This window comes from Arctopsyche grandis, chromosome 6, assembly GCF_051622035.1.
Source record: "Arctopsyche grandis isolate Sample6627 chromosome 6, ASM5162203v2, whole genome shotgun sequence".
Classification (NCBI taxonomy): domain Eukaryota; kingdom Metazoa; phylum Arthropoda; class Insecta; order Trichoptera; family Hydropsychidae; genus Arctopsyche; species Arctopsyche grandis.
The window spans coordinates 13,243,466-13,266,097 of NC_135360.1; the positions used below are offsets into that span (position 1 = coordinate 13,243,466).

The 22,632-nt window shown below is 31.3% G+C and overlaps 1 protein-coding gene across 1 annotated transcript in view; it reads left to right on the plus strand.

Moving 5' to 3' along the window:
- Nucleotides 1-3,636: 3,636 nt before the first annotated feature.
- Nucleotides 3,637-22,632, plus strand: part of Scp2 (Sarcoplasmic calcium-binding protein 2) — a 76,069-nt gene continuing 57,073 nt past the window's right edge. The window contains exon 1 of the mRNA XM_077432765.1: nt 3,637-3,890. The gene's annotated coding sequence lies outside the window, so the exon portion shown is untranslated. The remainder of the gene's footprint in view (nt 3,891-22,632) is intronic.

The following is a 22,632-nucleotide window of genomic DNA, read 5'->3' on the forward strand; positions in this document are numbered from 1 at the left end:
GCACAACACTAATTACGAATATTTAAAGTGGTATTGATAAGTGTTTGAATGGGACAGAGAGAAAAAAATCGAAATATTTTGATTTAGTAAGTAGGAAAAATATTTGAAAGATATTTGTAGTTTTTATACGATTTTTAGTAGATTTATAATCTAATATATAATTTCGAAAAAGACTTTGTATGTATGTATGTAAGTATTTTTGGTTGGGAACCGTTGGGAATGTTTCTATGACGACGCGATGATTCGATTTGTTTTTTCGATTCAAATAATTTTAATAAAAAAATAAATGAATATTTACTATTAGATTCGCCATGTTTAAGCTGTTTATATAACAAATACTGAGCGAAGCTGGGTAAAACAACTAGTCAGCTATAAATTGAAATTTTTTCAGATTTTCGATTTATTCGGACTAATAAATCTATTTTATATTCTGGTTACGTCAGTTTGATTAAGGTTTGTCAATGAAGTCTTAACTGCCGCAGGCCACATTCTTTTTCCTAACTTATGTAAGTCTGCTATAGGTCTGTCTGTGACGATTTAAAGATGTTGTCGAATCGTGTCACGTATTTTGTTCGCTCTTTCGTCTGCTTATCGCAGCTAATCCTGATTGTTTCGTGAGATCGCAAACGGGCCCATCTGGCACTATTCTCCCGTCGGTATAAATTTGATATTTGTTACTCAACTTCTGATAGTGGAAATGCACATCGGTAAGAGAAAACGAACGCATCCGTGGCAAAGTTCCAACGCCAAAGTCGACAGCCTCCACTAGTCTCTAATCGCATCCCCTGCGCCAGCAAACTAGATTGTTTTGCAGAGTATCTAACTGAATTACGACAACTTTGCTACGAGCCTGTCTCCTTGAATACTTACAAAACTATGTACCTATATTTATATATTATACATTCATACATACGTATTCTCATTACTCGACACGAACGATTATGGAATAAATGGCGTTACTGCGATTCGTACTTGCTATCAATTTTATTTATATCTATGAATATGTATTCTATAAGAATAGTTCGTACCGATTTCAATTGTCGCCCGATGTGTAAGTGGTAATACACACAAGACCTCTCCCTCGGGATAAACTCTATTCACATTTTGCATTGGGTTTTACTCGTTCGTTTTCAACAAACATATAAATGTAGATACATATGTATGTACGTAGTTACAATCCATATATCGTATATAGAAAACTGTAAGAACTATGTCGCACGAATACAGTTAACGATTGGCGAACGTGTACAATGTGAGCCGTTCGATATTTCAGAAGCAATTTACAAATCGCAATCAAGATTTTATGTATGTATGTATGTATCTATGTATTTATATATGTATGTACATATGTATGTATGTACGATGCTAATAAATATCAAGTACGTAGTTAATACGATGTTTAATTGATGATTTAATTATTTTGGTTCGTTTTTTATTGTATATTTGATTCGATATTGTTATTGTTATAACGTTTCGAAGCGATATCCGTCTATTTTTATTGTCCTAAATCGATATGCTGTATTTTTGCTATGCACGTGAACGATGCATAATTATAAATTTAGACTGATAAAGTCTTTAGAAAATGGAATAAAGGTTTAATTCAGGCCAGTTCAAATGGAAGACATTATTCCCGGATGTACGTATATACATACATATATGTACGTATGTATAAAAGCTGGCGTTTGAACATCTGACACTTCAAAAAAGAAAAGGCGCAATGGTTTGGAAAATTTTTTATGAAAAATAAAGAAAACATCAGATTGGCGGAGAAATCAGAGATGCTAGAGGATTTGTCTTTAATTAAGAAAATATTTAAAAGAGAAGAAGAGACCGCGTCACTTCAAATAATACAAAAAAATCTACATTCGAATATATTACATACATGTACCGATATAATCGTGCAATTTAATGATATAATGTATATATACGTTGTAGTAATCTAACGACATAGTGTATTCTACTAATGATACGAATGCATATGTATGTACTTATGTACATACATATGTGAATAAATAATATGAGAGGTTAAAAGCAAAAAAGATGTACGGAATCGTTATGACACCATTCGGCCAATAAAATACAATTTGCCCGAGAATCGTTTATTTTCGTTATCAATTCTCATACATATTAAAATAGCAGTAGGAAAAATGTTAAAAATCTTTTGCAATATTTACCTTTGATAATATATGTAAGTAATGACTTGATTCTGTTCGCAGTTAATTATTATGTTCAATATGTAGGTATTCGGTTTTCTTCACATTGTGTTACTAGCCGAGTGTAATGTCCGACAAATCAATAAGTTTTAAATGTCGGTTTTTTGAGGTAAAATGCATGTCGTTTGTAGATCAGCAGCAATGGTGAACAAATTCACATTGGTCAGTGTTCGCAGGGCTGCCGCTTCATTTCCAACATTTTCGAACCCCTGTTACGAGTACAAAAAACACCTCATCACCTTTTCATCACATTCAAATTATCAAAAATTTAATATTCGATATTGCGTATAAATTATTTGAAATTTTCTTAAAGAATCCTGAACGAATGTCGTGCTATTTCCTATTGTTATAAAACTGTAAAAAGATTCGATGTACACTACCGCTCAAAAATTTTAGACCAGAGAGATAGTTAATTTTCAAAGCTTCGTAAAACTTAACTAGCGTGAAATAATTTGACAAAATGGATGTGAATTTGTTGCAAACATGCTTAAATATATTTTTGATAAAAAAAATGAGGTGTTATCCCATTAGATTCTTGTATTTTTTTGTGTAAACGCTCAAAATGGGTTCAAAAACGCTGCGTGACGAATTGACCTTATATTCCAACCAAATTCTGACCAGTCCAATTATGACTAATATGGTATAGATTTGGTGACAGTTTCATACAAAAATTGTTTTATAAAAAAATCTCCACTATGATCGTACGTACTACATACATACATATATCTTGTATCTATTCTTCAGAATTTGATTGAATTATTTTATTCGACTGTTACTGTACTAATTTTACCTCTATTTTTTTACATTCAAATTAATGTAATGAATAATGATCCAATAGTATAACTCGTTAATGCTAACCATCGAGAGGTTCCCGGGTTCAAGCAATGCGCTGACCTCAATCGAGGAGAATTTATTTGGAGTATTTCTGCAGTGTTATTGATAAGGCTTGGATATTTTTGTAGCTCCAAATCGATCATTTCCTATCAGAGTTTGCCAATTTATCTGATTTCGTTGTTGAAACGGTCGCTCGTCAAATTGGCAAAAACATTCTACCTAATATTTGAATGTGATTTCAAATTTATAATTTATAAATTTATATATGCACAAGTTTAATAACATAGTGTTGCTCAGAGGAAAAACCCGTAATGGTATCATGGTAAAATTTATTTTATTTAAGTATTTATTTCACAAAGTAATATTTTTACATCCGGTGACAAAACGTGTTTATTTTAATACATTATTCGCTCCCGTCCAATATTTAAATCTCGCATTACATATGTATGTACATATAGATATAATACATATTTACATGTCAAGGCATATATTCCATAGTATAAATTTCGATGTATTTGTTTTAATTGTTTTAACGATGACTTAAAATTACAATTAATTGAAAGCAGCATATGTCTCTATGGTGTTTCAGCTAAATTTGAAAATGGTCCGAGTACAACCCTAATGGGATGGCGCTTCTCGATATATAAGGAGGCGATGGCGGCGCGGTTCACCCATTCGCCTTCGGTCTGCTCACGATCGCACAACCTCTCATATCATCACATATCCGGTCGACACATATCCGACCTACCTCCCCAACTTCCGGTTCGTCTCCGCGTACTTCAAAAGTTCGTGTGAATTTTCCCAGAGCGCGCGCTCTCGCATTTGCAGATCCTTCGACTAAAGGTGAGATTTTCTGGTTTTCTTTTCTATGTATGTATGTATGTATATGTGTATATATATACACGCGGAAAACTTTTTTAATCATCGTACGAAAACTCAAAACGAAATTTCACTTTTTGTTTTTCAGGTTTTAGGGTGCGTCTTTTTTCAGTCCAATTAAACCTCTTCGCTACGGTTGAATAAAGTATGAAATAAAAAATGCTACATACATATCTCGAGTGAAATCAGATTAAAACAAATAAATGATTATAATTTTTTTCGGAATGATTTCTCATACTTAGACTGGTTGGTTGATGCAATTAACGATTATTTATCTGCGGATAGGTTTATTTATATATCGCATGTAAATGGTTGACGATTATAATTTGATTTATTCAATCTTTGACGTTCACCGAATGCAAATCTGCTTTATGTAAATTTTATTCATTCCGAATGTGCTTTTAAATCTCATTTTTAATCAAATTTAACGCTTTGCAAATTAATTTACATCTTCTTCATTGTAGAATGGATTTAAATTAAGAAAAAGTCACAGACAGTCAAAAGTAGATATTATGTATGTACCTACGTATATATATATATATATATATATATATATATATATATATATATATATATATATATATATATATATATATTTATATACGTATATACAATTTATTTTGATTATTGTAAATTAATCTCAATAAACCAAATTGAACTAAATTCAATCTTTAATTTAGTTAAATATAATTTACACAAAATAAATTTTAACAAATGATCACATACATTCATGAATATTACATTTGAAGATTTAATTAATCCGTTTTCTATCCATTAACTATGATAAGTAAATCACTGATCTACTAATTACATTTATATTATGAAGGAAAATTTCTTATGTAACGCCTACAGGTCCGTAGTTGAAAAAAAAAGAAGCGATAGCCTTTTGTGAAAGGATGGAAATCGATTTTATTTTGTTTTTCAAATTTATGTGATTTACAAGTTTTTTAAAGCAAACCCAATTACGAATTTTTATTATATTTGAGATAATATTAATGTAATTCCGCCTTCGGGAAACCTGCAAAATAGGAATTTTTGTATAATGTTGAAAATTTAATAATGTATCTTTCTATTTTTTCCTCTTTGTGTTTTTTTTTTAATTTTCATACAGAATTATATTTTATAATTACATATATATAACATTTTATAGGAAATATTTAAAATTATCGAATAATTTTGAAATTCTAACATTTTCTTGGTTTTATTATTTTCGCGGTGTTCTCAAAAATAGCATTTCAAATAAAGAATACTTTCTACAATAAACACACGTACAAGGGGCAATATCGAAAATAATTTATAAATGTCTGAAAGCATAAAAGGCTTAAACGCGAGGAAAATTTTCACCAGTCTCACCTTATGGTATTAACTTTTTTTTGTTGTTGTAACTTTGCCATCGATCTTCCTGGCTACTTTTTCTTTGGAATTCCTTAATTCTGTACTGTTCTGCACATTAATCATCAAAGTTATTTCATTATTTAACATTGTACTACCTAGCAGTATTATGCTGCGTTATATTTGAATTTTCATCTCTTGTTCGCTTTTGCAATTATTGAGATATAATAATTATTAATGTAAAAACAAAATTCTCTCACACTTTTGAAATGTTTCAATTCTCATTTTTCATTGCTGATATTTTCCAAATTACATAGCTCTGTATATTATGTTTTTGCGGGCTACGTTCTTTGTCTCGAAATGTATTGTTCAAAAAGGGTCGTTTCTGAGGCGTTATTTTATTCTTTTTTTGTAAGTAAAACTAATTTCACTCGAAGAAGAGTAAAAGGAGTAAATCTTATGCATTTTTTCTGACCAAATGTTGGAAATCTACATATATGTCATACCTCAATGGAAAATTATTATATAATAGAAACACTCGACGATTTTAATCTTTCTAGTATAATACATGTTCTTAGTACCAGTAAAATTTTCCTTATTTTTTTGTCCAAAAAGCTTTTTTAAACGATGATTTATTTTTTTTTAATGAAAGCCGTGTGTAAAATTTATATTTTTTCTACTTTACGTTCACTGTGAAAATGAAGCGAGTTCAAAATTTGAATGGGTATACCAAATATTATTTTTTTGGGTTTCCAGTTGGAGTTAACAATAAAATTGATTATTCTAATGCTGGTTTTGTTCACTCCTATGTTGAAGTGATTGATTAAAAATGCGACTTCGTACGAATGGTGGAAAAAATTCAATATACATATTTAACATGCCTCGAGAGTTTTGATAAAATCTTTCGATTCTCAATCTCCTAGCGGCCACAGCTGAAAAAATGTTTCATTTCATTTTTTTTTTTGGACTAAATAAAAATGTAGCTAATCTAAAAAATAACGCGCCGGGGAAAAAACTGAAATTCTTTTTGCGGTATCCGGTTAACCGTCAAATATTTTTTCGGGTTTAATTTGTCAGTAACTCGACACACACACACACATGCGAATATTCAATTTAGACTTATTACTTTACGAACCGTACTATACGTATCCACTGGAGCAAATCAACTGATGGAAAATGTCTGCGCAAATGGTATTATACATTTTCCCATGTTTGATATATCTAGATATAATATTTTCACGTTCATACTTGAATATTGGAATAAAACAACGTATGTAAGTACTATTTATGTATATATGATGTATTCCAATAGGATGTTTTGAATATTCCGCAATGTACATATACTCATCATCACCGGAATCTATATTCATTATTCATCATCTGCCAATTAGTACGTTAATATTTTGATGGAAATACGCGTTTTGGACAACGCCTAATTTAAACAAACCAATTTCGTGACTCGATCCTAGAATACACCGCCGAATGCGAGGTACCCGCAAACAAAACGTCAAATAAATTAATTTGGCTGCGAGTCGTATAATCGTAGAGCAGATAACGCCAAAGATGAATCGTTCGTCGTACAATTTCCATGAATAATTCAACCGCTTTTCCATTCGGCAATCAATCTGCAAACTGACAGAAACGTCCGCCATTTTAACTGATCATCTTCACTTGTGCGCGACATCATAAATAAACTGTTCGGAAGCGACACCTTTGTTGGCCGGTCGATATTTTGGGATTCTCAAGCTTTCCTTTTTTTATTTTCGATTAGGAGGATTTATGGTTGGAAATTCGTCACCGCTTGTCAAGAATTGTCCTCATCTGGCTGCTGATCAAGCTCCATTTTTTTTTCGTCATATATTGTTTTATCTTTCGACTCATTGTTCGTCGTTAATCATAACCGAATATGATATAAACTTTATATGTTTATATTACATAATAAAAAAGCTGTTTTAGCTCTTTTTCTTTAAAAATATATATGTACGGCTGTTCGTGAGATTTTATTGCGTGCACACGTACTCTTGGGAACTTTCGATCTAACCTTTTTACGACCGCTGTAATCGTTAGTTTGAGTTTACTTGGCAATTTTTCATTAGTTTCCATATGGGAATTATCTAGAAAAATAAATAAAAAATTACTACACATTAAACTACCGTGTTTATATAAGAGAGTACTTATAAATAATTTTCAATTGAATATTTATGGTTTTATTACATTTTTTCTTCCTAAATTCATAATGTATTCAAATTCAATTTTTATCCATAAATGAAAGAAATTGTTGAATTTACATAATGTTAATTTTTCTGTCTTGTTCTCCCAAGAGTATTCTCATTGTGGTTGATATCAGTCAGATATAACTCTCAAGAGGTCTTGCTAACTTTTATTCTAATTTATACACTTTCAACGTAAGGTTGTATTGTTTAAAAAGTATGAATTTTGATTAAAATTATTATCATTCCAATTGGTAGGTAATATTCCTTTGATACGAGATATTTTCATACACTCTGCTATCATCACGAATACGGTTTTCCTCTTTGTCGTTCGGCATATTCGCATTCAGTGTCAGAATGTGAGTCTTTTCATTAGAATCTTCCTTTTGTTCGGTGATAAATCCCCATCTCGCTGTATGAAAAAGAGTCTTGTGTGTGCCCCTCTCCCGCTGATATTTTCCGACCGGTTTTCTGAGGAACCGCGAGCAAAAGCACAATTGCACATTTGCAATTCTAATGTCCACCGATTCATATTCAACGAAGGCGAGATTGTGCCGAAAACGTTTTACAACAAGGTAGTGGTGGTTTCTGCCCGGGACCAAGTATCGACAGTTCGGTCACGACACTCTGTACTCCTTCGATGTCAAACGTAATTTATCATTGCCGCCCTGTCGCCATTTTCCACCTAGGAAAAGCGCCTAGCGTTAAATTATGACGTGCGCAGGATATACGTAGTAAAGCCACACCGAAATTGAATAAAGAAAAAATTTAACCTATCGTATAAGTTATGATGGTTTGACACGTTATTTAACTGATGTGTATTAGAATGAATTTTTCATACTTACGATGAAATATTTCCATTGAACATTATATTGACGTAATCGCTCGTGATGTCGGTAAGACCCAAAATGCTAATTTAATTTCTATAATGTTCATCCTAATTCTTCTTTATGTAATTTAAAATAAATATATCACGAAGCAGATACTGTGGGAGTGTAATCGATCAGACATGACATAAATTACTTATCCACCGTCGGAATGTATCGCTCTCCAACGTTTAATTAATAAAAGATAAAACGGTAATAAATATACTTTTGACGTGTACGACGAAAAAAAGACGGTTATGCGATAGGTCCTTTCAAAAATTAAATAATGGACTGACCGAAAATTTAAAACACACCTGGGAGGCTTTTAAGCTCGGCCTATATTACGGGGAAAATAAACTTTTTCTTCGAGGTGTTGTTTTTGAATTATGCGTCAAAATTAATATTATCCCATCAAATTTTCGAATTTTGTATTAATAACATTGAATGTTATGATTGTGAATGAAAATAGTAAAATAGGAATAGTCTTTCCAACAATGTAGCAAATTCAGAAAACCTTAATATTTTTAAAAACAAACTACATAGGTGTCTTTCTTAAATTTCAAGGATTTTTCTAATTCTCCTTTTCAAATATCTTTTCTTTATTTTAGTTATTATAATATGGGTGACAAGACAACTCGTTCACAGATTTTCCGTAAACCGAAGATGCGCTCCAGGCATTACGTATACGGCCATCTCTTTCTCACCTCGTCTGTTCACCAAGATCTCGTTTACTATGCCATTACGTATGCAGCCATCTCTTTTACAGACCGTCTGTTATCGGTGAACAGACGAGTTGTCAGGTAACCTATAATATGTAACCGTTCCAGATATTTTATTTTTATTTTTCTTCATTTAGTATTTTCTTTTATTTCATATTTTTTGTTATTATTGTTATGAATATTTTTGTTTTTATTTTATAATTACTTATCGGCTTTGCTGCCTTCCCCATGTATTTTAAATAAATAAAATATATGAAAATAAAATTTTAAAAAATAAAATTGAGGGCTTCTAATTATTATCAGTCGATTCGTTTAGTAAAAAGACCTATTTATCTCCCTTATAAAACACAGCCTCAATTGTAGTCGAAAGGAATGTGGATAATTTCATAATATCAGGCACATCAAAAGCTTCCAAATTTCCTTTATAGCCACGCACTTCTGCAAGGGGTGAGTGCTAAGTTTCTTTGGGTTTGTTTTGTTGACTTGATAATATTTCGGCTTTTGATACAACATCGTCATAAAATACTGTGTGAAATAATTTCACCTGGTGAAACGAAATTTCACCGCTTTGCGTAATTTATTACTTGTACGATAATTCGAATAATATATGTGTGTAGAATTTACTTTTGAAATTTTAATCACAATTCCGTATTTTCGTTCGTAGCGCGATAATATAACAATTACTCAGAATAAAACGCGATTATTTCGTGTTGTGTGTATTATTTAAATAAATTTATGCGATAGTAGATAACGATATATGTAGTTCGCTTGAACGTCTTGCCGACGAAGAGTAATTTTAATTTGTAACATTTCGAGCAAATCTTCCTTGAAGGGTTACTTGTCTGTTTTGCAAGCACAATAGGGAAAGCATCCCATTCATGCCAAGAAAAACTTTATGTCCACGCTTTAATAAAGGCTTTCACGTGAACTCGGCTCTGCTTTAGTGAATTTCCGTGTTGAATTTACGGCGTTTTTGCAATTTTTTGTGAGATCAAAAATTTTCCTCGTGAACATCTATGGGTGTAGCTGTGAGGCGTATCACGCTCTAGTGAATAAATTCAACACTAATGTCGTTATACGTAAACTATTATATTTTGTTGGCCTAAATTGTTGTAATATTTTCTATAAACGAGCGTAAATTGTTTTATCGCGGTTGCCTAACGCTACAGCGAGCCGTAATAAAATTTGATATACGGATACTCGCGTTCGTTGAACAAATATCGATTTTACATCTACACCTTGATATATTTATTATTATTTTTAAATATTAACTTAAATATGAGTGCTTTTTCTTTTTAAACGCAAAACGAGACGGCAATCTTATTCATATTACAATTTTTTTCATAGAAATAATCATTTTCAAGCGTGAAATTTTAATTTTAATTTTAATTATTTTAAATAATAACATTTTAATTATTTTAAATATTCATCAACGACCTGGGTCGATGCGTACGATCATTTTTTTGTGTCGACAAATGACTAGAAAAAAAATTAAAACAAAAGTTGACCTCTTCCGTTCGGAATTTGTTACAAGTCTGAGTATTGTCTACCTGGAACTAATTTTATGATTTTTGTTTTCCAAATATGAGACACATATATTTCGAAAAAAAAAATTTTAACACTTTTTTACAAATGTTATTATTAATGAGCGGACCGGAAACGTGCCGTTAATTGTTAATTTTTGGCGGTGCCTTGTTAAAGGTTCGTCGAACCTTTTTTTTTGCACTCTAGCTTTGTAAAAAGACCCAAAATGCCCGATTCCTGGAAAAAGCACGCTTCCTATCCGCCCTTTAGTTATTATACATTTATTAATTACATTGTTAACCAGCCTACTTACTATTTTCGAATTTTGAAAATATAACGAAAAAAACCCTAGTAAATTTCCAATGATGAGAAATCCTGAAAAATCGAATAAAACCAAAAAAAACTTATTTAATTTTGTAGTTTTATTTTGCGCGGCATTGTCAGTGCGGGTTTATCGGCCATTAACAGGTTTGTTCTGCGCGGGTTTTTCAGCGCGGCTTTGTTGGGTCTTCATGAAGATCAGTATGTACCGTTACATCTTCATGGAGAATATTTTATTGTGTTTTTTTCTATAAATAAGCGGTCATTTTGTACTTTTTACATATGTACATATATTATATAATGGATAAAAGTGGTAGTTATCGTAATAATCGTTGACGCTAGTCCGTCCATACTGTTTCCTATGACGCGCTTGGAACAAAGAAAATGTACTTACTGAAAAATTTTCCAAAGCAAGCGTTTATTTCGTTGCTTTTAAAATAATATTATATAAGCAATGTAACATGTGGTAAATTTCCGTTATTATGTTTCAATATTTTTACTCTGATCACGCGTTCTATAGGTTAACTATTAACATCAACGATTACACTTTTTTTAATTTTTGCTGAAACGGAAGTATTTATTTCACGTCCGTACTACTGAAGTAGTATATTCAATTAGTAGATATGAAAATAAATGTTACGAGTAGATTTTCCCAAACGAAGTTTGCCCGTTAATGAACAGAACTGTTCAGAACAGAAGTGTCACTTAGTATAATAACCATTTCATTGAAGTGTCTTATAGAAATTTAACGAAGTGAATAGTATTTAATTTTAATGAAAAAGTAGTAAAATATATTTTGCCCATTTTTCGATGGACAGTTTTGATTGCTATTTTGTTTCGCGAAAAATTCAATTAGCATAACAAAACCGTAAAATATGAACAATAAAGGGTATTCCGATATTGTAATGAAGTCCTCTATTGTGCTTCGCAAACTGTGTCAAATATTCGAAATGCTTTGAAGTTTCGTTCGTGCAATTCCGGAGCTTTGAAATTGAACCAGCTTTATTTTAATAATGTTGAACGAGTATCGATGCCAGACAGATTTACTCAAAAATTCCTCTACATTTTAATTTATAAATTTCCCGGGAGATTTGCATTCACTCGTACTGTGTATTTAGCGGTTTAAATATGTATATTCCATTTTTTCGTTCGTAAAAATATCATCAATTTTTCATTAGCGATTGAAAATCAAATAAACGGTCCGCTTTTTATATGTACATATGCATACGTGTGCATATGTATTTACTAAATTGAAAAAAAAGTGAATGTGTGTTTATATATGTACATATGTATTATACATACATATGTACATAGATATATAAAAACATAATATATAGGTTGTACATTTTTTTCAATTGACATAGTAAGTTATCAGAAGCTAAAATCAACACGATGATTTTTCGAGCCTTCCCATATATGTATTTACCGTACACTTTATGTGATGTGATTTCAAAACTCAATACTCATAATGGATACGACCTGTGTTTCGGTTTAATATTTGAAAATATTTTATTTTCGTGAGATAAACTGAATAGCGAAGCAATTTTCCGTAAATGGGAGATGTAAAAAATAAATGAAAATAGTGAATGTGAGCGTCTACTCCTTAGATGCTCATTTTACAAAAAAAAATCATTTGAAATTGAAATATTAATATATTGCAACACATATGTATGTATGTATGTAAATATATATATATATATATATATATATATATATATATATATATATATATATATATATATATATATATATATATATATATATATGCACACAAATATATATATATATATATATATATATATATATATATATATATATATATATATATATATATATATGTGTGTGTGTATTTAGTATATGAACATAAATATCTATTTACATATACAATATTTATTATACACACATAGGACAGATCGACATACATAAATACATACATTTTCAAACAGTACGTGTATTTAGAATGGTTTTTTTTTTCAATTTTATGAGGAACCGTTTCAACAATGAAATTAGATAAATTAGCAAACTCTGTTATTAAACGATCTACTTAGAGTCACAAATATCCGTGTCTGACCAGCAGCAGTGCAGAAATACTCGGAAATAAATTATTTTCAATCGAGAACAACTCAGGGCTCGAACCTGGGAGCCTCTCGGTGGTTAGCATTAACACAACTAGTGAGCTATTCTGCTGGCTATAATATTAACAAATCAGTAAGTGTTCTCCATCCAAAATATAAATTTATAATATAAAATGTTTGTCTACATATGTCGTTGGACTAAGATTATCATTGAATAAATTTTGGAATAAAAAGATTATCTAGTTTGTACGTGGTTTTCAAGAACATCATCTAACATTTTCGCACGGGCCTAAAATACGTATACATTCATATATGCAGCGCTTCTTTTTGAAAAAAATGTGCCGGAACTCAATTCTTGTCAAGTTTTTTATTACAAAAAAATATTTTCAAATCGTATTATATAGAATATTCGTTTGAAGCATAAAAAATGTCGAGAAAATAGTGGCCGGAACTCCGTTCCACCGCGTTACATGGGAAAAAAGCCCTGCATATACTACTTGTATATATTTATGTCATTATTTTACATTTATATACCATACATTAATACATATTTGTGATACGACTACATACCCTATTTTAACAAGTTTCGATTGAATGGCTGTTTTTTCTTTAAGTTTTTCAATTTCATTTTTGATTGCCGTGTACATATGTATATATTTAGAGCAAATAAATACCCTTTAATTTCAACGAAATCAATTGACCAAGTACGCCAACTTGTATACACACCAATTCACGTCAATTCTGAGAGTATCGGATCAAGGATAGTGGCACTTATTCATTTGTACACTTCAATAATTGATCACTTTGGTGTTGATCGGCTAATACCTTTATTACATCACGTCCGTTACACGGAACAAAAGCTGCATTGCAGATAAATCGAGTCGAGCATTCAAAAGGTTAAACTTTAGATTGCCGAGTCGCAACACTTGACCTGAAAAGATCGCTGGGATTACAACGGATCTCGAGGACGTCTCAATAGTGAGTAATTGCAATTGTACTGAAGTATCTGGAGAGACGACTATAATGTATATTGAACTTTATGACGCGAGAAATGGGTAGGAGCTAAACCTGAAAATTGGATCACAAGTTGAACGTATAGCATTGTATTACAATGTACTACAATGTGAGTTTCAAATCAAAGTACATTTTGTATTCATTTTATAGATTGTGTACGTTTCTTTTTGACGATGCATTCTTGCTGTAATATCAATTTTCGATTTTCTTACGGTTGAATCTTATTTTATATGTATATAAAGTACATTCGAACTTGTGCATTCTCCGTACGATGCAAGTAAACGTTTTATGACTGTCTTCAGACGTTTTGTTTCCGTCTTCACGGAATGCACAATCGATCGTAGCCTTTGGTGGATTTGTTTGCAATCCTCGAGTTTTCCCTATGCGAGTTTTAAATTTTCCGCTTTCCGGGGATTTCCTTCGAATTTTCTCGACGCCCGACCTGCTTGCCGGTGACGTGAGAATAATTGGCGTTTGAAATATACCGAGTGGCGTGATTTTCAGAATCTGAACACTATACATACATTTTACATAAATGGAAAAATAACAATGAAGCATGAGGTAAAAGAAACTGTATAGAAATTGTAGTAAGGAGAGTGTGAGAGGAAAAATGATTCGACGCGTGCGTGTGTTCGTGCTTTATCCGCCGTATCATACATTTTTCTTTTTCCTAATAAAGTAATTAAACAATTACACACGAAAGTTATATAACATTTTCCTAATCGATATTTTTACATGAGTGTATACCAATATTGTTTTAAAAACAATGTATCAACCAGTTCATTTCATACGTACATATGTACATATATGATAATATTACAATATTTTATGTAAACGAAAATTTTCGATGGATTTAATCCAATTTCGTACGAGGAAATCCTCTGAAAAAAAATAAACGACTATTTCGTTGAAACATGTGCGTTTTCGCGTGAAGGATTAAGTTTATAATTATATTTTTAATTGTTTCCGGATTATAAGGGTTATTTTTATTGTAAGCCTAAATACTGGAAACGCTACGCCTATTAATCATGCCACATTTGCGTTCAACCTTAAAACTGCGTTAGCCCATTCTCTAGTTGTTCGCGAAACAAAAGCGCCCTTTCAGTTCTTAATGTGCGAAACATTACTTGGAGAATTTACAACTCACAACTGGCAAAATAAAAGTTTGTATGGGATACTCTTAGTATTATTATACTAACAATATAATTATTTGCATGTATGTATAATACAACTAGCTATTGTTGTGTGAAGCTGTAAATGATTCATCGTATCATCTTTATTCTATTATATTTAATAAAAATAATTGTAATTTTTGTAATATCGCTACATTTATAAAAGTCTATTTAAGCTCACCCGTACATTTTGGCTTATCACAAAATAGTACCTTGCTGAATTACTCTCGTGGGAAAGCGTCTTTCGCCACTGACAGGCAATATTGTGAAATGGATAGAAGTCTATAAGAAAAAACTTTACTCGTACTTCAACCAAACGTTGAAATTCTTACGTGTTTTCTGACGAAAATCTATCTATTTTTATATTTAATGGCGTGCTTGAAATTTTCTGACTTAAACTTACGAAAACGCAAACTATTTTTTGGCCATTTTTTAAATCGAGGTTTTATTATATTGTTACGTTAATATTACTAATCATTTTGATATGACATGTACACAATTTATGGGCATTTTCGCCGCTATAAATCCAAAATTGATACAATCAAGTGCCGTAAAAAATGGCAATATATTAATATCAGATCGTTATAAACTCGGCGATAGTCATCTCCGTTTTTAGATAGTAAAGGTATAGGCAATTTTTCATATGGTCACAAAAAATGTGAGTACAAATTTAAAAGGAAAATATTCAATCGAAGATTTCTTAGAATTTGTCAAAGCGTACATACATACATATATCCGTAATATTGCATTTTTGTTTTTTATTATAATTCGTAAAAATCTCATAAATGTAGATAATTTTAACTTTACGATCCTGCACAAAACTTAAATACATAAACGAATTTATACATATAAACGAACATTATTTTCATTTATAACGTTGTTCAAAAGACGATCGTAAAGTAAGGGATTTTTCATTTGAGCGACTTTGACATACTTGAATTATAAAAAGGATGCTTTTTAATGAGCTTATTTCTTGTTTGATGATAATCCTTCCACGGAATCTGTACGAATTAAACGCTATATACTTACACATACATATATGCGTGTTGTGTTATTCTTCATTAACTTTCAACCTCTTTTAAAAGTATTTTAGCTTTTTTATTCGTAAAAAATCATTGAATGAGAGCAATGATAAATGGATTACGTACATGTATACATTTTGTATAACGAAAAAATACGAGTCACCCGAGTGAATGATTCGACTTTTTCATTTTTTTTTATTTTTATTTTTTGCGAATGAAAATAAAAATCCATTATGTAAAAGAAGCATGAAAGAGGTCGTCGCTTCACAATGGATTGAAACAAAACCCATCCAAATCAAATCCGGTAGAGAGAGCTTTAATGTCGTTTCATTTCTATTCACGACTCGTGACGTATGTCTTTACTTTGATTCGAGCTTTCGAGCTGACTTTTGATCCATTGTTATTTATATTTATCAAATGTAATTAATTTCAACGCACCATTTCAAACGTCGGCAAGCCGATCCTTATCGAGATTATATTATAATTTGATGATAGGGGTCTAACATGGACTTGCTATGAAATGACATGTGCTATTTAAAATTTTCAATTATTTTTTGGCAACAAAAATATTTGCATGTGAATCGTATCATTTGAAAATAATACAAGTATATAGAGGAATTCTTTTTCTGAAATACGAGTTATATTTCCTTCTTCCTCGTTGAAATTGACGAGTGAAATCAGGATAGTTCATTTTAAAATACGCGAATGAGAATAAGCAACTTTTCATATATATTTAAATATATCTAATATTCATTCAGCAAATTTGCATATTATAAAACTAGCTTTAAAGTTCCCAGTTTCTTACTGTGGGTAGAATTTAAATTATTGATATAAAATTCATACAATATTAAAGCGGTATTTCTGACTAGATTATATAATAATGTGTAAACAAACTATCTCTAAAGTTGTCTTTGTTTTTCCACCTACATTGTACATACATATAATAAATAGATGTGAACGAAAGTTTTAGTGAGCATAATTTAAATAGTGGTGAAATCCAATTGGAGTTCAGTTTAGACAAGACCTCGAGCACTATACAAATATACGTACAAACATACAGTTGTATGCAATTATTAGCCAAAGTATATTTTATTTTATCCTAAAACTATTTATTATATTAGCAGTAGCTGAGACACAATAATTCGCTTTTAATATTTTTTCGGTAGCAATTATATACTTATAAAAATATCCTTCACGCTTAATTTGTCCTAGTTTGTTTTTGTTACATTTTTCTAACAAACATATTAACCCACAAATTACTCCAATGCTAATAACTTTCATTTTAAATCATTTTGGGCGTGACTTTAAATCCAAGTAAACGCGTAAAATTATTTTTTCGTGTTTTTGTAAGGGGTTCCGTTTTCAGTGACCGGCACTGTACATATATCACTGAATTTTAGCAGTTAAAATTTACGTAGTTGTTTTGGTATCTGTCAGTTCAAAGTACATATTGCGCCAAATTTGTGTGAATAAAGGTTTCGTTTGTATTATCCAGTACTCAACATTATACCAGCACAGCTTAAGCAGGCAACTGCACGTAAAAATCAGTACGAAAAATATTTTTTAGTACATTCCATATGGATACATTCACTTGCTGCGTAATTTGCATATGACGTAAGTGAAACAGCAGCAATCGACACGATCTATTCATATTTTACAGCAGTACATATGACTGAAACTTATCAAACAGAATCCGGTTTTCTTTGGCGGTTGTAGAAATATTCACGCATGCTATGAGGTCATAGTGGTGAGTGCACCCGCACTCACGAAAATACTGCCATGTGCATATGAATATTTTTGGAAACGTCATATTGACTCGATGATACGACACAATCAATATTGCGCCGTATCGTCGCACTGTAATATATGTACATATGTGTGAGCCGATTTTGTCTTACACTCGTCGAAAACATGCATGAACATGCCGAAAACGGTATAAATAGAATTAGTCTTTTCCGTGCAGTGTTGTGCCCAGCTGTTGGCGTACAGTTCTGGATAATATAAACGGAACTTAATCAAATATATAATTTCGAAAGAGACTTTGTATGTAACTATGTTTATATGTAACTATTGTTGGTTGGTAAATCCGTGATGGCATCGAACAAATGAATATTCAAATAAATTTAAATAAAATAAAACTATTCAAATAAATTTAATAAAATGTTTAATATTAGATTGGCCATGTTTAAGCGGTTTATATTACAAATACCGAGCGAAGCCGGGTAAAAACACTAGTTTTGAATAATACACAATAGTGATATAAATTATAAATGAATGTTTGTAAAACAGCAATTATGGTAATTTCACTACCGCAATAAATTTTACACTTGGACCTAAACGCAATTGTAATAATTGGCTTTGAAGGGCTTATAAATAAAAACATAAATATAGCTTTCCTCGAAATTATTTCCTCAATGTCAGTTGCCATTTATAATAACTCTCGAGTTGGGGATTATTTTTAGATATTTTCCTGTCGAAAACACGTCATGTAAAGGCGTGTTAATTGACGCAAGTCGCGGTCACACCTGGCATCTTAAAAGCCACTCCTGTTTGAGTATTGTTAAAGTGCGACAACCACCTGCCCGTTTCTGACAACAGTTGAAACTGCGAAACAAGGGCTGTCGTATGACGGGGGTCATGCGCCCCCGGCTCAGGGGCACAGCCCCCGACACCCCCTGATTAATGCCGACACTTCTCGTTACATCCATTTCACTTGCAGATTGTCTCAAACCCTCCACCAGTCACCGTCTCACTTCTAACATAAACCACTCTCATAAATAGCACGTACGTCGAAAGAAATCCACGACCAAAGTAAAACATATGTACATATTAGTGCTTCCAATCCCGGAAGGTTACTTCAGCACCGGGATTGCGGTGCTGGGAATTTCCGATCCCGGGAATCCCGGTGCTAGCACCGGGATTTCAAATGTATAAGAAAAAAAGTTCAATTGCATGTTTTCATATTTCAAAAACGTTCAATCGCATTTTGCAAACTCTCTCGATGTTTCACGCAAAAATACTCCCATATTGACGTACTAATTTTGAGAGTTTGGCTACATTCTTTAAATTTTCGGTTCGCAACCATATATTTCTAAGATTAAATAAAACACATCCGAAAATGTAATTAAATAAAGTAAAAAACATCGCTTTTATTAATTGATTCGTTTTTTACAAATATTTTGTACCGTCTATTATTATTATTCATCGAAACAATCCACCTCATATAAAAATACTCCAATTACATTTACTTTTTGTGAAAAATTTGGATGTGACCAACCTATTACTTTATGTATGTATTTGAGGAATATAAGAAGGATAAAAACAAAATTCGATAATCGAACATATGTACATATGTATGTAAATACACGTTCACACATACTGGCTATGAGCATTTTAAATCCAAATTGAATACAAATGTAGGAAAACTTACCCAAGACTAAAGTTCTACTTCCGGCTTACGAATTCCAACCAAAACCTTATCAACTCTATGTTAGTACAAAAAAAATACAAATATAAATTTTCAGCTAAATATGCTCCGGGCGTGGAAAGAATCGTTGTCACAACATTTTTTACTTTTCTATGAGGAAAAAATCCCGCTTCCGGTTTATTATATTTAGTGAACGTCATCAGTGGTCGATTCTGAGTTCGAATCAGTTAAAATATGCTTCAAATATCATTGCGGTTGAGCACAATATCTGCGATATAATACATGCCGTTCATACCATTTCGTGGAAACGGCAAGCCGGTGTCGAAACGGGTGCCAAACAAATGGACGATGACTTTCATTGCTTATCCCACCATTGTTCATTATGTAATGTTGTTTTATGTTTTTTTCCATATTATTTTTGTAAAAATAATATGTTTAAAGAAATTTCTGCCAGCACCGTAATCCCAGTATTCAAACTAGTTTCAGCACCGGGATTCACGGTACTAGAAAACACCGGGATCCCGAGATCCCGGGATTGGAAGCCTTAGTACATATGTACATATATATATTTTATATTACTAAAATTCAAGTCAATTTTGATGTGAATCTTTTACCAAATGTTAAATATTAAATGAAAAATAAATGTGTGTGTATGTGTGGAAAATATTGAAAATTTTGCGTTTTTTCATAGCACATTGTCAGCTTTTTTCACTGCGCGCCCTCTTAAAGTTATGCTGTGATTATAATATATACATACATAGCATAAAACTGAAAAAATTCCATCATGCTAGAGAAAACCACTTCAAAGCCATTCTTGACTTTTAAAAGACCAGTGGATATACAGAGAGACGTTGCCTTTTTATATACATAATCATATATGTACAAATATAGATACAATTTATACATGTAACTAGATAAAGATTGCTCATTATTTTCTTTCTGAATTTATCCACCAATTACAATTTGATTCTCCAGTTCACCCTTAGGTTATGGGGAAATGTAAATAATATTTATTTCCATATTCCGACTTTTTGCTTAATAAGAGGGTATCTGGAATGTCTTTTTACGTCAAATAATAATGGAAATATCCACTAATTTGTCTTCACAATCGGCAATATATGTATTTACATGTATATGTATTTGCCCTGTCAATATCGTATTCTTTATGTATATTTAAAGCACATTCAAAGTGCGTCGATGAAAATTTCATCGAATATCTTCAACACTATAGTACATTCATATGTATATTAATATCGCTCACTCGCACCGTATGTAATACGCTGAAAGCTTTTTTTGTCAAAAAATACTCTCTCATACGTCGTACGGTGCTTTGAGCTGAGATGAAAATAAGAGAAAATATAAGGAAATGACTTGAAAGAGTGATAAAATCAAAAACGATTTTCGTCAATCGTTCCATATACTCGATGTAATGTAGTAGAACGTCGTAACACAAAGACGAGGAGTATACGCGTTTTTAATGCTCGTTATAAAGTGGAAAGCTTTAAATATGGACCATAAATTTTGATTCAAAAGTAAAGCAATTCCCAACGTATATTCGTTTAACAAATTGCGCGTCTTTTTAAATGTCTTATATGACCTTACTTAGTGTATTGTATAACAGAAGTGTCAAAGAAATGTTGGTGGTACATACTTCTGTCATTTGTTTGGATAACATTAATTATAAATCAATTTGCATGTATGAACGTAATCCTGCATAAAAATAAATCCAACCTATGTATGTACATGCTTGATATATTTTGACAGTAGTTTATGTTGCCAATTATAAAACTTCATGAATTGACTTTTATGTTTTAGAAAAATAGATTTTCGTTAGATTTAAGTTAGTTATTCCAATATTACACATTCCGATTTGTTCCTTTGTGGAAAACCATTTAATTTCGAAGTTATATATAATATATATAAAAATAATAATAAAACTTCAATTTAATAAATATTGTTTTTTTTTTAAATATAAATAAAATTTATCAGATAATAAATGAACTATACACAAATTGGAATTAATTATATATTAAATTAAACACAAGTTTATCAACATGAAAATTAAATTAATTATGTACGTCTAGAACATACCGTTTTACGAGGGTAATTTTCGGTTGAATTTTATCGCTCGCCGACATGTAACAATATTGTTTTCAAAATAAACGATTCCAATTTAATAACGTATTTACGATCCCTAGGTTAACACATACGTAAGTGTTCGTTGATAGAACTCGAAACAAGCACAAAATACATACTTTCGTACATGAAATACCTTTGAATATTTGGAAATTGAATCGATGAGAGATTTTGGTTAATTTTATGCATTGTTCAATCGAAATTCACCCGTTGCGGTAACCCTTTGACCGCTTATTATTTGCGTGTCTCGAATAATTTAACTGCCCATACATACGGAAAATCGTACTCGGGAATTAAACCCTTATCGCCCACCGGGTCGCCGATGAATGCTACACAATATGAACAATCTGCCCGTTTACGTTGTGTAATATTAAATTTTCGATTTCAATTCTAGATACGAGCGGTGAAAATTGTATTTAAAAAATACTATATACATAGGTATTTATATTTTTAAAATATATTTGGATGTATTTACATACTTACACATATAAAGTGGGAACACTTTTAAGAGATGTCGGTTAAAGGTTTACGTAGGCAAAAGGGGCATTAGTGAAGGATTACGTCCTTGTAGTACTAGGTTAACGTTCCACTTTATTTGATCACGTCGTAAAAATAGGTAATACCCTCGATACGCGGTTATATTCGTTTCTATGTACATACATATTGTAGATACAGATGTATGATACATCTATCCTGTTGATGATTGTTTAAAAAATCAAGACACAAAAATTTACTTCTGCAATCTCCGGTCGATCACTTGGAATATATATTATATTATGTGTACCCTATACATAACTCGTTTATGGAAATTTAAGTGGTGTGTATTTTACACTAAAATGTGTACGATAATATCAAATTTTGACAGCTTAATAATATTGGTTAACAGTA